Source organism: Prionailurus viverrinus, chromosome D3, assembly GCF_022837055.1.
Source record: "Prionailurus viverrinus isolate Anna chromosome D3, UM_Priviv_1.0, whole genome shotgun sequence".
Taxonomy (NCBI): Eukaryota; Metazoa; Chordata; class Mammalia; order Carnivora; family Felidae; genus Prionailurus; species Prionailurus viverrinus.
Genome location: NC_062572.1, coordinates 16,749,154 through 16,766,359, shown reverse-complemented (window position 1 = coordinate 16,766,359; position 17,206 = coordinate 16,749,154).

The following is a 17,206-nucleotide window of genomic DNA, read 5'->3' as shown; positions in this document are numbered from 1 at the left end:
CCTGAAAGATCATATGATGCCAGCCAGCTCTGAGTTGGGCCTAGTGCTCGGTGCTTCATATGTTTCATTCTGTAGGACTGACACTCTCTCCGATGCAGCAGAAGAAACTGAGGCACAGAGCGGGTAGGGAACTTGCCTGAGGTCACACAGCTAGTCAGGGGGGAAGTCTAGGCTCTCTAGCATTATGCTTCAGGACCCTCAGCTCGTCCTAGAGTAGCAGAGTGAGGGAGAAGAGAGCTGTCATTTTTACAAAGCCTCTGGGGCCAGGCACCTGCTGAATATTAGCGACTCCTCACAATGCCCTGTGAAGAAGCAACAATGGAGGTCAAAGTCACAGAGGAGTCTGTGGCAAGAGGGGAGTAGGAATTCAGGACTCCGAGGATGAAGAGGCGGGGAGGGTATGGGACTTTCATACAACGGAACCATTAAGAAAAATGTATTGAGGGGCGCCTGGGTGGCTCAGTCGGTTAAGCATAAGCGTCTGACTTCAGCTCAGGTCATGATCTCATGGTTGGTGGGTTCGAGCCCCACGTCAGGCTCTGTGCTGACAGCTCAGAGCCCGGAGCCTGTTTCAGATTCTGTGTCTCCCTCTCCCTCTGCCCCTCCCCCACTCAGTCTGACTCTCTGTTTCTCAAAAACAAATAAACATTTAAAAAATTTTAAAAAAGGAAAATGTATTGATATGGAACGGTCATTGATATATTGCCAAGAGGAAAAAGGCAATATGCTGAGCATAACATAATCCCATTTGGGTAAAAGAGAAAGGAAATATCTGCACATAAATACACATATACACATATTGCACATTTCCATATGTATATAGAAAACATTTGAAGAAGAATACATACTAAATTGTAGTATCTGTGTTCATTGCCTTTGGGGAGTAGAAATGGGAAGTGGGACAGAAGTCACACTTAGTACACCATTCTGTGCTGTTTGAAAAAATATATATTTTTAAATCATGATTGTGTATTTCTTTCATGATCGTTTTTGTCTTAGCACTTTAAAGTGTATGCAGTTCAGGGGCGCCTGGGTGGCTCAGTCGGTTGGGCGTCCGACTTTGGCTCAGGTCATGATCTCGTGGTCAGTGGGTTCCAGCCCCAAGTCGGGCTCTTGCTGACGGCTTGGAGCCTGGAGGCTGCTTCAGATTCTCTCCTTCTCTCTCTCTCTCTCTCTCTGCGCTCCTCCCCCGCTCATGCTCTGTCTCTCTCTCTCAAAAATGAATAAACGTTAAAAAAAATTTAAAGTGTATGATTCAGTTGCATTTAGTACATTTATAATGTGCAGCCATCATGTTCATCTGGTCCCCAAACATTTTCATCACCCCAAAGTCAAAACTCATATCCCAGTAAGTAGTCACCTCCCCACCCCCCCCATTCCTCCCTCTCTCAGCCTTTGACAACCACTGCTTTCTGTCTCTATGGATTTACCTATTCTGGATATTTCATATAAATGCAATCATAAAATATGTGACCTTTTGTGTCTGGCTTTTTTCACTTAAAATAATGTTTTTGAGGTTCATGCATGCTGTAGCAGGTGTCAGCACTCCATTCCTTTTTCTGGCTGAATTATATTCTGTCGTATAGATATGCCACGTTTCATTTATCTATTCATATATCAGTTGATGGACACTGGGCTGTTTCGGTCTTGTGGCGATCGTGAACAGTGCAGCTATGGTCACTCATGTACAAGTTTTTGTTTGAGTACCTGTTTTCAATTCTTTTAGGTATATGGCTGGGAGATGGGTCACAGATAATTCCATGTGTAACTTTTTGAGGAACCCCCAAAGTGTTTTCCACGGTGCCACACCATTTTACATACCCACCAGTGATGTACAGAAGGTTTCAATTTCTCCACATTCTTGCCAACTTTTGTAATTTTCCTTAATTAAAAAAATTAGGGGCGCCTGGGTGGCGCAGTCGGTTAAGTGTCCGACTTCAGCCAGGTCACGATCTCGCGGTCCGTGAGTTCGAGCCCCACGTCAGGCTCTGGGCTGATGGCTCAGAGACTGGAGCCTGTTTCCGATTCTGTGTCTCCCTCTCTCTCTGCCCCTCCCCCGTTCATGCTCTGTCTCTCTCTGTCCCAAAAATAAATAAACGTTGAAAAAAAAAATTAAAAAAAAAAAAATTATTATAGCCCAGGGTGCCTAGGTGGCTCGGTCAGTGAAGTGACTGACTCTTGATTTTGGCTCAGATCATCATCTCACGGTTCTTGAGTTCGAGCCCCACATTGGGCTCTGAACTCACAGCTCAGAGTCTGCTTCAGATCCTCTGTCTCCCTCTCTCTGCCCCTCCCTTCCCCCCCTCAAATATAAATAAATGTTAAAAAAATGCTCAGCACGGAGCCTGACACGGGGCTTGACGCCATGATCCTCGGATCATGACCTGAGCCAAAACCAAGAGTCAGACGCTCAACCAAGGGTGCCCCTCTTTTTTTAAAAAAATTTATTTTAAGATTTTATGTATTTATTTAAAATATTTTGTTATTATTTTTTAAAGTTTATTTATTTATTTTTAAGTAATCTCTATCCCTAACGCGAGGCTCAACCTCATGACACAGACATGCTTTTCTGACTGAGCCAGTCAGGCGCCCCAAGATTTTTAAATTTTTTAATGTAATCTCTATGTCCCATTATTTCCTTTTTTTAAATTTAAGAATAATTGACAGAATATTGTATTGGTTTCAGGTGCACAGCTCAGTGATTCAATATGTATATGCATATAAAATGGCCATCACAATAAGTCTTGTTACCCTCTGTCACCACACAAAATTATTACAGGGGCGCCTGGCTGGCTCAGCTGGTGGAGCGTGTGACTCGATCTCATGGTTGTGAGTTTAAGCCCCATGTTGGGTGTAGGGATTACTTAAAAATAAAACATTAAAAGAAAAACGAAGTTGTTACAATATCTGTTATATTCCCTATGCTGTGCATTATACCCCATGTCTTATTTATTTTATAATTGGAAGATTGTACCTCTTAATCCCCTTCATTCATTTTCTCCATTCCCCTCTTCCTCAGGCAACCATCAGTTTATTTTGGGCATCTTTTCATTTGCTTATTGGCCACTTGTGTATCGTCCATGGAGAAATATCTAACAACTCTTTTGCTCATTTTATTTATTTTTTAAGTTCATTTATTTATTTAAGTAATCACTACATCCAATGTGGGGCTCGAACTCAGGACCCCGAGATCAAGAGTCGCATGCTCTTCTGACTGAGCCAGCCAGGCGCCCCTCTTTTGCTTATTGGAAAGTGGGTTGTTTGTTGGGGCGCCCGTGTCTGGCTCAGTGAGCAGAGCATGCGACTCCATCTCAGTGGTTGAGTTCAAGCCCCACGTTGGGTGTGGAGCCTACTTTAAATAAGTAAATAAGTAAATAAATACATACATAAGGCACCTGGGTGGCACAGTTGGTTAGACATCTGACTCTTGATCTCGGCTTGGGTCATGATCTCATGGTTTGTGAGTTCGAGCCCTATATCGGGCTCTGCGCTGACAGTATGGAGCCTGCTTGGGATTCTGTCTCTCCTTCTCTCTGAACCTCCCTCGCTTGTGTTCTCTCTTTCCCTCCAAGTAAATAAATAAACTTAAAATTAAAATAATAAATAAATAAATAAAATGGGTTGTTTGACTTTTTTAAAGTTGAGTTGTAAGAGTTCTTTGTATATAGGCTGGATACTAGCCCTTTATCAGATATACAATTTGCAAATATTTCTTCCCACCCTGTAGGTTGTCTTTTCACTTTCTTCATTGTGTCCTTTGATGCACAAAAGTGTTTAGCTTTTTAAAAATGTTTATTTATTATCTTGAGAGAGAGAAAGTGGGGGAGGGGCAGAGAGAGAGACGGGGGGGAGAGCCAGAATTCCAAGCAGGTTCTGTGCTGTCAGCGCAGAGCCCGATGCAGGGCTCAGTCTCATGAATGGTGAGGTCATGACCTGAGTCGAAATCAAGAGGCAGATGTTTGGGGCGCCTGGGTGGCGCAGTCGGTTAAGCGTCTGACTTCAGCCAGGTCACGATCTCGCGGTCCGTGAGTTCGAGCCCCGCGTCGGGCTCTGGGCTGACGGCTCAGAGCCTGGAGCCTGTTTCCGATTCTGTGTCTCCCTCTCTCTCTGCCCCTCCCCCATTCATGCTCTGTCTCTCTCTGTCCCAAAAATAAATAAAGGTTGGAAAAAAAAAAAATTTAAAGAGGCAGATGTTTAACTGAGCCACCCAGGCACCCCAAAAGGGTTTAAGTTTGATGAGGTTAGATTTTGCTTCTGTTGCTTCTGCTTTGGGGACATAACTAAGAATCCACTGCTAAACCTAAGGTCATGAAGATTTACCCCTATGTTTTCTGCTAACAGTTTTATAGTTTTAGGCCTTTAGTCCATTCTGTGTTAATTTTTTTTCTGCGTTAAGTTTTGAATATGGTGTGAAGTAGGGCCTAAGTCATTCATTTATATGCAGATATTATTCTATAATTATTTTAACCCTAGTCTTTACTGTCTTAACCAATGACTTCCAAATTTTTGTGATCTGGCATTCCTAACAGGAAACAATCTTTGAGCCCATATTGCTAATATATGTAGATTTACCTATTCATATATATAGGTGTACAATTATGCTGTTATAATAGCTATATTTTAAAATCTACACAAAAGAATTTAAAACTTTTTTAAATGTTTATATATTAGAGAGAGAGAGAGAGAGAGAGACAGAGTGCAAGCAGGGGAGTGTCAGAGAGAGAGGAAGACACAGAATCCGAAACAGGCTCCAGGCTCTGGGCTGTCAACACACAGCTTGATGCGGAGCTCAAACTCAGGGATCATGAGATCATGACCTGAGCTGAAGTCAGACACTTAACTGACTGAACCACCCCAAGGTCCCTCACAAAAGAAATTTTTAGAAGGATGAAATAGAAAAAAATACATCTAGAAGGCCTGGTCTTTTCTTGGTGGATCATTTAGAGTGCTCCCAAGGCTCTCAACCTTCTCTGGCACCTGCTGGTCCTGATGACAGAGAGAGGTCAGCTGTCCTTCTAAAAGGGACACCCGGAACCACTGTGTTGTGATATGGGAATGAACCTTCCAGAACGGATCTGTCTTCCCTCTTCTGGGTCCCGAATCTGGTAACAGAAGGACAAGTGTGGGAACCCTGGCTCTATTTCCTAGTTGTGTAACCTCAAGAGAGCAGCTCTGTCTTCCTGAGCCTCGGGTAATAGTCCTTACCTCATAGCATCGCTGTGAGGGCTTTGTGAGCACATATGAAGAATGCAGGGTTGGGGCGGGGCGGTGGCTCGGTCGGTTAAGCATCTGACTCTTGGTTTCAGCTCAGGTCATGATCTCATGGTTGGTGGGTTCGAGCCCCACATCGGGCTCTGAACTGATAGGGTGGAGCCTGCTCGGGGTTCTCTCTTTCTCTCCCTCTCTTTATCTGCCCCTCCCTCGCTCACATGCTCTCTCTCTCAAAATAAATAAATAAGCTTAAAAAAAAAAAAAGAATGCAGGGTCTGGCACCTGGTTACCTCTCAGTTAATAATCACAGTGATTATTATTGACTATATCAAGGAGCCAGATCCTGACAGACCTTCTGATTCTCTTCTGCTAGCTAAAGAGTTCAAGGCAGGAGCCTCTCACAGGAGGAAGTGAAGGAAGACACAGAAGAGGGAAGCAGGGATAATGACTTGGCCCTGCTCTCTGGGAGGCAGTGTGGCCTGGTGGGTGAGTCATACCTGGAAAGGAGAGGCCTGGGTTGAAGCCCTGTTCTTCCTCTTACCAGTCATGTGACCTTGGCCAAGGTGGTGACCTTTCTCTGAACCTCAGTGTCCTCATCTGTAAAAATAAAGGTGATAATAATTATACATCCATCATAGAGTTATCTGAGTATATGAAATAGCATGTGAGGTGGCTCAGTCAGTTCAGTGTCTAACTCTGGCTCTAGTCATGATCTCGAGATTTGTGAGTTCGAGCCCTGCATCAGGCTCCACGCTGATGGTGCAGAGCCTTCCTGGGATTCTCTCTCTCTACCTCTCTCTCTGCCCCTCCCCTGCTTGTGCTGTCTCTCAAAATAAATAAATAAACTTAAAAAGAATAGCATGTGAAAGTGCTTGTTCTGCAGTAAGAGTTCGATAAACAACAGTGGTTGTTATTATTACAGTAGTCTCCCCCACCATTATCCCCAGGGGATGTGTTCCAAGAACCCCAGTGGATGCTGGAAACTGCTGATAGTACCAAACCCTAAACATACTGTGTTTTTCCTATATGTACATACCTGTGACAAAGTTTAATTTATAAATTAGGCACAGTGAGAGATTAACAACAATAACTAATAATAAAATGGAACAATTATAACAATACACTGAAATAAAAGTTATGTGAACATGGTCTCTCTGTCTCTCAAAATGTTGTACTGTATTTTTTTTTTGAAGTTTATTTATTTCGAGAGAGAGGGGGAGAGAGAGAATACCAAGCAGGCTCCATAGTGTCAGCACAGAGCCCAGTGCAGGGCTTGAACCCACAAACTGTGAGATCATAACATAAAAAAAAAAAGTACCTAACTCAGTTTGGTGTGTGTGTTGGGGGGGACTAAATGAGTCAATTAATGTAAATTGTTCAGCAAAATACATGGCACATCATAAGCATGTGATAAATGGTAATTATCGCTCCTACTCTTACTGTAATTGTTGTTGTTCTATTATGTCAGATAGAGAGACGTGGACCTGCGGACGGTATATTAGACTCAAGTCCCAGGTAAAGCACTTAGCTATATGCATTGAACACAACAGACATTTAGTAAATATTGAAGGAATGAATGAATGATTGTACCTTTCTCTCTCTTTCATCCTTCCTTCCTTCCTTTCTCTCTTCTTTCTTTCTTTCTTTCTTTCTTTCTTTCTTTCTTTCTTTCTCTTTCTTTCAAGTATGCTTCACACCCAGTGCAAAACCCAGTGTGGGGTTTGAACGCATGACCCCCAGATCAAGACCTGAGCTGAGATCAAGAGTCGGCTGCTAAACCAACTCAGCTACCCAGGCGCCCCTCTGTCTCCATTTCTGATGAATGAATTCCACCCTTCCTCAGTCAACCAACACTGACTGAGCCTTAATGTAGACCCAGCACCATGCTGGACAGTAGAGTAAGGGCAATAGTTGGGCAGATGGGAAATACACAATTCTCCCACCACAGGTGCCCACTGGCTCTCTTTTGGGGAATATCAACTCCTCTATTTCTGCCTTCCTGATCCAGCTCACATGCCAGGCTTCCCATTCCTCTCCACCCTGCTGTACACCCTCCCTCCCTTGTGCCTCCAAAGCTCTCTTAAGTTCCTCGTATTTTGCTTGATATAATTTGTCCCTTTAGACTGGCAGCAAGTCTCATTCAGGAATGTTTGTTTTTATCTATCTATCTATCTATCTATCTATCTAAACTCTACACCCAACATGGGGCCCACACTCATGACCCAGAGATCAAGTCTCATGTCCAACCAACTGAGCCAGCCAGGTGCCCCAGGGATGTTTAGATACCTCTAAAATAATGGGGCATGTGGCTAGCTCAGTTGGAGGAGCATGTGAATCTTGATCTTGGGATCATGAGATCGAGCCCCATGTGGGGTATAGAGATTACGTAAATAAATAAAACTTTAAAAAATACCTCTAAAGTGGGGCGCCTGGGTGGCGCAGTCGGTTAAACGTCCGACTTCAGCCAGGTCACGATCTCGCGGTCCGTGAGTTCGAGCCCCGCGTCGGGCTCTGGGCTGATGGCTCAGAGCCTGGAGCCTGTTTCCGATTCTGTGTCTCCCTCTCTCTCTGCCCCTCGCCTGTTCATGCTCTGTCTCTCTCTGTCCCAAAAATAAATAAACGTTGAAAAAATACCTCTAAAGTAAGTGACATGGTAGAAAAGGCATATATATATATGTATATGTATTTATAATATGATATTATATTACAAATATAAATATTATATATATTTAAGAGAGAGAGCACACAAATAGGGGATGGGGGCAAAAGGAGAGAGAGAGAGAATTCCAAGCAGGCTCCATGCTCAGTGCAGATCCCGACTTGGGGCTCAATCTCACAGTCGTGAGATCATGACCTGAGCTGAAGCCGGATGCTTAACTGACTGAACCACCCAGGCACCCTGGACGAGGCATATTTAATTCATTCAGTGGAAGTGAAGATGCAAAGATGGACCAAGTACTAGCGGTGTGACCTTGGGCAAGATACCTCTATCTGATCTCTATCTGTAGAGTAAGAAAGGGACATCAGAGGCTCTCCATAGCAGCTGTTCTCAACCTTTTGAAAATGGGACACTCCTGATGAATGGCATTCTCATGTGACGCACGCTTCCATGGGCATTCAGATAAGAATGCCTGAAGCTCTATGTAACCCACCTCTTCCTCTCTCCCTCAAGAGAACATGTCCGAAGGCCAGGGAGCAAGGGTGACATTATTTATACACATAATCTTGAGTCCACTCTTCTTCATCTGTTTATTTCTTTTCCTTCTTCATTTACTTATTTATCTGTCATAAAGCAAGTAAAGCATTTTCAGCCTTCAGTAGAGGAAGTGGTTAAAAATACCAGACCAGAAGCCAGGGAGACCTATGTTGAAATCCCCTCTTTGCCACTTCTGAGTGGAGTGGGCAAGTTACTGAGCCTCAGTTTCCTGATCTGCAAAATGGGAGGATTTTAACGAGAACCAGCCTCAGGGCGTTGTGGAGAGGATTAAATGAGATCATGCAGGAAAGTTCTTAGCACCATCCTGAGTATTTGGCACTGGCTCAGTAAAGTTGTCAGTATCTACTTCTGTTATTAGTTACAAGTTACATGTAACACACTAGAAAATAAGAATATGATACTGAACACTGAACACTAAGCTCTTAAAAAAATTTTTTTTAATGTTTACTTATTTTTGAAGGAGAGAGAGACAGAGTGTGAGCAGAGAGGGGCAGAGAGAGAGACACACACAGAATCCAAAGCAGGCTCCAGGCTCTGAGCTGTCAGCACAGACCCCAACATGGGGCTTGAACCCAAGAGCCAAGACAGATCATGACCTGAGCCGAAATCAGACACCCCAGGCACCCCACTAAGCTCTTGATTAGATTCAACAAACTGATCTTTTGTGGTTTTCTAACCCACTGGTGGTGGAGATCCTGAGTGCTGGTGGATTTCCCTGCTAAGATGAGAATCAGATTTATGTATGTAGCACTTTCTTTCTTTGCCGGTTCACTCTATCTCCACTCTCTCATTTTAGCACCGCTTTTATTATTATTATTATTATTATTATTATTACTATTATTATTAATTATTATTTTAAGTAAGCTCTATGCTCAACGTGGGCCTTGAACTCACGACCTGGAGGTCAAGAGCTGCATGTTCTACTGATTGGGCCAGCCAGGAGTCTCGATGTTAGCCCCCTTTAAAGTTTTTTAAAATTTAAATAAATAAAGTTAAAAATGTTGTCTTTTTAGTAAAGTATCATTCTCTCTCTTATTGACCTATTATTTACACAGAGTAAAACACACAAATTTTAAGTGTATAATTTGATACATTTTTTAAAATTTAATACAATTTTAAAAATATTTTTTTAAGTTTATTTATTTATTTTGAGAGAGACAGAGACAGTGTGAGTGGAGGAGGGGCAGAGAGAGAGGCAGAAAGAGAGAAGCCCTATTAGGCCCCGCGCTGTCGGCACAGAGCCCCATGTGGAGCTCGAACCCATGAGACTGTGAGATCATGACCTGAGCTGAAACCAAGAGGCAGACGCTTAAGCGACTGAACCACCCAGGCGCCCCTTGATACATTTTTATGTATAACCACAACCCAGATTAGGATACATTTAGCACATGTGGCTACTCAGCACTTAAAATGCAGCTGGTTTTACCTAAGAAGTACCATAAGTACAAAATATACACTGGATATAGAAGAATATAAAAAATGAATGTAAAATATATAATTAATAATTTTATATTAATTGCATGCAGAAATGTAATGCTTTGAATATATTATAAAGTTATAATTTATATATGTTATGTAATTATAGATATAATAGAGTTTATAATTTATATATAATGTTTCCTTTTACTTTTTTATTTTTTCAAGATTTGTTTTCTTTCTTTCTTTCTTTCTTTTTTTTTTTTTTTTGATGTTTATTTTTGAGAGAGCAAGAGAGGACAAGAGCAAGCGGGGATGGGCAGAGAGAGGGAAACAGAGGATCGCTCGCGCAAGCCCAAGACTGGGCTCAAACCCACGAACCATGGGATCATGACCTGAGCCAAAATCAAGAGAGGGACGCTTAACTGACTGAGCTATCCAGGCACCCTTCCTTCTACTTTTCTAAATGCGGCTACTCGAAAATGTAAAATTATGTATGTGGTTCACAGCTGTGAATTGCATCTTATTTCTATTGGATAACACTAGTATAGAACATTTTCATCCTTTAGAAAATTCTTACTTCCCAGTCTGTATCTGTTCCCTTTCCCCCAAAGATAAACAGTATTCTGACTTCTCTCCCCATAGATTAGTTTTGCCTGTTCTAGAACTTTATGGGGATGGAATCATACAGTATGTATTTTGTGTGTGTGTAGCTTTTGGTTAACACAATGTTTTTAAAATTCACCCATGTCCCATTTGTTTGTTCCTTCTAATTTTTGCATAGTATTCCATTGTATGAATATTTTATGTTTTATTCTTTTCCAATTGACGGACATTTGGATTGTTTCCAATTTCTGACTATCATGACTAATGTTGCTATGACTGTTCTTGAAAAAAATCTTTAAATAGTCTCTTTCAACTTATTTTTACTATGTCTTTTTATTGTTTAAATAAATCCACACTCAAAGAAAAAAAATCCATACACATAGCAATATACATTACACGCCACCCCCTTGTTAATGATTTGATGTTAATGGTTTATGGTTTGATGTAAATCTTTTCAGACCTTCTCCTCCACATTTAGAATCATGTATTATCACCATTAATAAAATCGTCATTTTGGTGGTTCCTCTCTTGGCTATGGCTGCATAGCTCTTGATCTTTGCCGTTCTTGGTCTAAAGTTCATAGAAGACCCAAACTGGAAAAGAGGTAGGAGCAGTTTAGGGAAGGCAATATGTGGTGCTCCTTCCAGGATTCCCTGATTACCTGTATCCACGGCAGACATCGCTAATCAATCACAGCTCTCTATCTTTGCTCAGCCCCAGCCACTACTAATCAATAGAAAAACTGAAACCAATTTCCCATCTCTGAAATAATCTGGCCACCTTCCATTTTGCTGATGAATAAAGTAGGTAGGGCTTAGAAAGGGGAAGAATCTGCTTCAAGGTCAGAAATGGAGCCCCAGCCTCCTACTCTTTGTCTAATATTTTTTTCTACTACACTCATGGATTCCCAAAACGATTTCCCTGGGATCCTGAAAACCCAGTCTCTAGAGAGAGGACATTTTGTTCCCCAGACAGGGCTCATAAGTGGAACCTTCCTTTAGCTTGCCCCTCACCTTTTTGCCCTGAATGTAATCAGAAACCCCTGCCAACAGACTGGCATCCCCTCCCCCACAGTCACCACTGACAGACCTGTGGTTTCTGTTCTCCAGGTCTGCAGTTTAGTTTCCCAAAATAAATATTTAAAAAAATAAAAAATGAAGGAGGCATGCTCTTAGCATCTTTGTCTTCAGATGTGGAATTATTAACTGACCAGACTAAATCAAATAGTTAATTACAGCAGAGAGGCGACTTCAGATGCTGAAACCATAAAACTCCAAAAGCATCCCTCTTTCACCAACACATCAAACCGACTCTGGCTGTCATTGGAAGCGACAGTGAGAAAGTGGGAGAGTCAGCAGGTCTGGACAGACTGTGGGTGTTCTCAGCTGGGCGAGCAGAATAGTTTATTTAATTCTCTCCCTGCCTGGGCAAGGGGGGAAAAGTCAGAGGGAAAAGTGAGACAGAATGTAACATAATGTTTGAGTTAGGTAGAGCTGAGTTCTTAAGACTGGCCCCTCACATTTGCTAGCTACATGACCTTGGGCATGTCACTTCATGACTCTGAGTCTCAATTTTTTCACCTATAAAACAAGCATATTAATAGAACTTACTATATTGGATTATGGCACTGATTAAAATGACATGGTTAAGGGGCGCCTGAGTGGCTTAGTCAGTTAGGTGTCTGACTTCCGCTCAGGTCATGATCTCACAGTTTGTGGGTTCGAGCCCCGTGTCAGGCTCTGAAGCCTGCTTCAGATTCTGTGTCTCCCTCTTTCTCTGCACTTTCTCTGCACTCCCTCTTCTGCTTGCACTCTGTCTCTCAAAAATGAATAAATATTAAAAAAAATTTTTTTAATGATGTGGTTAAAAAGATGTATGTAAAATCCTTGTGACTGTATGTCTCTAGATTGTAAGCTCTGTGAGAGTGGGGGTAGCTGTCTGTCTCCTTCACCATCTCACCCTCCATCCCCAGCACAGCGACTAGTTCTAGGCAAGCACTTAACAAGCAACTATTAAGCCCTGGTTGTAAGGTGTGGTCTTGAGAAGGGGATGGTGGTAGAAGGGATTGCAAAAAGGCATAGTACAGAGGCCCTGCCCCCAAGTAGCTTCCATTCCAGCATAACAGACTGTCCAGAAGCATTTATAATAGTAAGTGGATTGTTATGCACTGAATAGGTAGATAATACAATGTAATGGTGCATCGTGGAGATTCTGACATCAGACTTGAGTTCAAGTCTTAGCTCTCCCGCTTGCCACCATTCTGATCCTTATTGGCATGTTTACCTCTCAATGCTTCTGTTTCTGGATTTGTAAAATAGGGGCCCACTTTATAGGGTTGTTGTAAAGATGAAGGAGTTTCCTGAAGTGCTCAGTACAATGCCCAGAACACAATAACTGCTCAACGAATCTTAACTATTACTTTTCCCATTTACTATGTGACTTTGGAAAAATCACTTAACTTCTTTAAGACTTGTTTTCCTGGTCAGTAAAATAAAAATATAGTAGTTCTTACCTTGAAGAATTGATGGGAATATGAAATGGGAAAATCCCTGAAATGTGCTTAGCATGGTGTCTGGTATATAGAAAGTACTTAAGGATTTCTAGACGATGATGCTGAAGAGGATGATGATGATGATGATGATGATAAAAACAAGGTGCTAGGGGAGAAAAGAGTAAGTTCATTTTTTTTTTTAATTTTTGAGAGAGAGAGAGAGAGAGCACGAGGGGGGGAGGGCAGAAAGAGAGGGAGGGAGACACAGAATCCAAAACAGGCTCCAGGTTCTGACCTGTCAGCACAGAGCCCAACATGGGGCTCGAACTCATGAACTGTGAGATCATGACCTGAGCCATAGTCGGACGCTTAACCAACTGAGCCACCCAGGTGCCCCAAGAGTAAATTCATTTTGATGGATACGCACTGGGATAAGAGAAAGGTTTATAATAAATGACTTTGGAGGTAAAAATTTTATCGAGATATAATTAATTAAAATACAACTTACCTATTTAAAGAATACATTTCTTTAAAAAAAGTTTTTAACACTTATTTATTTTTGAGAGGCAGAGAGAGACAGAGCCCGATGCGGGGCTCGAACCCATGAACTGTAAGATCATGACCTGAGCCGAAGTCGGATGCTTAACCGACTGAGCCACCCAGGCATCCTAAAGTATATATTTCAATGTTTTTGGCATATTCACAGAATTGTGCAACTACCACCATAATCAATTTTAGAATATTTTCATCACTTCAAATGGGAAACTATATCCATTAATAGTAACTCACTATTTTCCCCTACATCTCCCCAGAGCCCCCACCCCCAAGCTCTGGGCAATCACCAGTTTACTTCCCATTTCTGTGGATTTGCCTATTGTAGACATCTCATGTAAAAGGAACCACACGATTTGTGAACTTTTGTTTCTGGCTTCCTTCACTTGGCATAATGTGTTCAAGTTTCCTCTATGTTGTAGCATGGATCAGTACCGCATTCTTTCCCATGGCTGAGTAATATTCCATTGTGTAGAGTTGATAGACATTTGGGTTGTTTCCACTTTTTTGCCTATTATCAATAACTCTGCTGTGAACTTTCATGTACAAGATATGCATGGATACTGTTTCCATTTCTTTGGGGGTACGTACCTAGGAGTGGAATTGCTGGATTATATGGCAAGTCTATGTTTAACTGTTTGAGGATCTTTTCCAGACTGTTTTCATAGTCCTGTACCATTTTACATTCCCACCAGCAATTTACAAAGGTTCCAATTTCTCCACATCCTTGCCAACACTTGTTATTATCTGTCATTTTGATTATAGCCATCCCAGTGGTTGTGTGGTGGTATCTCATTGTAGCTTTGATTTGCACTTCCCTGATGGCTAATGACGTTGAGCATCTTTTCAAATGCTTATCAGCAATTCATATATCTTCTTTGGAGCTATGTCCTTTCAGATCCTTTGCCCATTTTTAATTTACTTATTTATTTATTTTTAATCATTTTTGGGTTGTATGGCTTCTTTGTATATTCTAGATAATAAGTCCTTATCGAATATCTGATTTACAAAATTTCTTTTATTCTGTGTATTGTTTTTCCACTTTTTAAATTTATTTTTTAAGTTTGTTTGTTTGTTTGTTTGTTTATAGCACATGGGAGGGGCTGAGAAATCAGGAGAGAGAATCCCAAGCAGTCTCCCCACTGTCAGCATGGAGCTGGAGCCCGATGAGGGGCTGGAACTTATAAACCCGTGAGATCACGACCTGTGCCAAAACCAAGAGTCGGATGCTTTACTGACTGAGCCACCCAGGCAACCCTGTTTTTCCACTTTTTTGGTAATGTTCTTTGAAGCACAAAAGTTTTTTTTTCTTTTAATGTTATTTATTTTTGAGAGAGAGAGAGCACAAGTGAGGGAGAGGCAGGGAGAGGGGGACAAAGGATCCGAAGTGGGCTCTTCACTGACAGCAGCCCCAATTTGGGGCTCAAACTCATAAACCCCAAGATCATGACCTGAGCTGAAGTCAAGTGCTCAACTGACTGAGCCACCCATGTGCCCTTGAAGCACAAATGTTTTTAAATTTAATGATGTCTAATTGATTTTTTAAATATAATTTCAGATCTTACATTGAGGTCTTTGGTTAACTTTGAGTTGATTCTTGTATACGGTGTGAGGTAGAGGTACAATTTAATTCTTTTGCATGTGGACATCAGGTTGTCCAGCATCATTTCTTAAAGTGGCTGTTTTTTCCTATTGAATTATGTTGGCATCCTGATTTAAAAAAATCAGTTGATTGTAAATGTGAGGGTTTATTTCTGGACTCTCAATTCTATTCTATTCTATATGTGTATCATTATGCTAGTACCACACTATCTTGAAGGTAACTGAATTTGAGCTGGGCCAAATTAACTGGATCTGAAATGTACAGTCACAGAGCTTCCTTATCTTTTCCTAGGGCTATAGAATTTTTAAGGTGCTTTCATACACATGATCTCACCCAAATCTTGCAGCAACTCAGAGAGTGTGGAAGCTCAGAAGGCTGAGTGGCATATCACTACCAGAAACAGTGGCAGTTCCAGGACCAAGTGACCAAGTGTTCTCATTACCCTGCCCCATCACCTCCTGGGTAAGTCCAGAAATTTGGGAGATGGAAAAAAGCATAGAGAAAAATTAGAGCAAAAATGATAGGAAGGGTGCAAAACAAACTGATTATAAATCTTGGGCTCATGATCAGCTTATGATAAAATTTCTCTTCTCCTGTATGGACAAGAAATGGAATGTTCTGGGTAACCCAGGGTTTTGCTTTGGTCTTTGCTTTTTCAAAGAATGAAAACACAGTGAAATACTCTCAACATTAAAACCTCATGCACTGTAATTTGATCTTTAATTTTGTTGTTGTTGTCATGTTAAAAGAGTCTTCAATCTGTTTTAGAGCAATGTTTCTTCAAGAGCGGTCTGAAGAAAAACCTCAGCTATCGGCATCATCTGATCTCTACCAGATGCATTTAAAAAATGCATTTTTCAGAACTCCTATCCACCCTCTGTCTACTGAAAATCACTGGGTGATCTTTTACGCACATTAGGGTTTGGGACCTGCTGTTTTAAAGCAATGAAAGTCAAATTGTGAATATCAATTACTGTCGCACTCAAGAGATGCAGACATTTTGCTTAAATGAGAGTTCTGGATCATACAGGAGATTAATGTACCTTATTTCTTTCAAGTCTTTGCTAAAACATCACCCCTCCCTATTTACTGATTTAAAATTGTTTACCACCCTCTTCTTCACACCTCCTGCTCTTCTTATCCCCTTTCCTTCTCCACAGCACTTACCAACATCTGACATATTATCTATCTATCATCTATCTATCATCTATCATCTGTCTATCTATTATCTGACTCTTGTCTCTAGAAAGAATGTTTCGGGGCGCCTGGGTGGCGCAGTCGGTTAAGCGTCCGACTTCAGCCAGGTCACGATCTCGCGGTCCGTGAGTTCGAGCCCCGCGTCGGGCTCTGGGCTGATGGCTCAGAGCCTGGAGCCTGTTTCCGATTCTGTGTCTCCCTCTCTCTCTGCCCCTCCCCCGTTCATGCTCTGTCTCTCTCTGTCCCAAAAATAAATAAACGTTGAAAAAAAAATTTTTAGAAAGAATGTTTCACAAAGGTAGTGGTAGGAATATAGCACTCAAGACAATGTCAGGCAGGTAGCAGGTGTTCAATAAATATTTGTAGAATAAGTGAATGTGCCAAGTTGCATCTTAATGCTTGGGCATAATGTCATGTGTCCCTTGGCTTTCTGGAAAGGTTATTTTTTTTTTTTAACTAGAAAGCAAATTATTCTTTCATTCTTTGAGTGATGCGTAGTAGTGGAGAGAAAAAGCTGGAACAGCACCCTCTAATCTTCTAATTCTGGAGTCTGGGCCAGTTGCTCTAAAGATCATTTTTCCTTAATACCACTGAGATCCTCAATTTACTACAAGGATCATGCATTTACAGCTGCATTGTCCTGTGAGGGCTACCCCTACTGTGAACAAAGTGGACGGAAGCAGCGAGGCTGAGATGAACCTACGGTAGGAGGAGACTTCTATAAGTCCACCCCACACGTTCCAGTGCCTCAAACCAGGTAGTGACAAGTACGTACTGCCTCCTTTGAGGACCTGAAGGAGGGCACTAATAAGTGGATCCTATCTCAATGTACTACTTACGGAGGCTTGGCTGGCTCTAAATAAATGACCCTTACCTACTTCCTACCCCGCTCCCCAAGCCACCTGTCCAACAG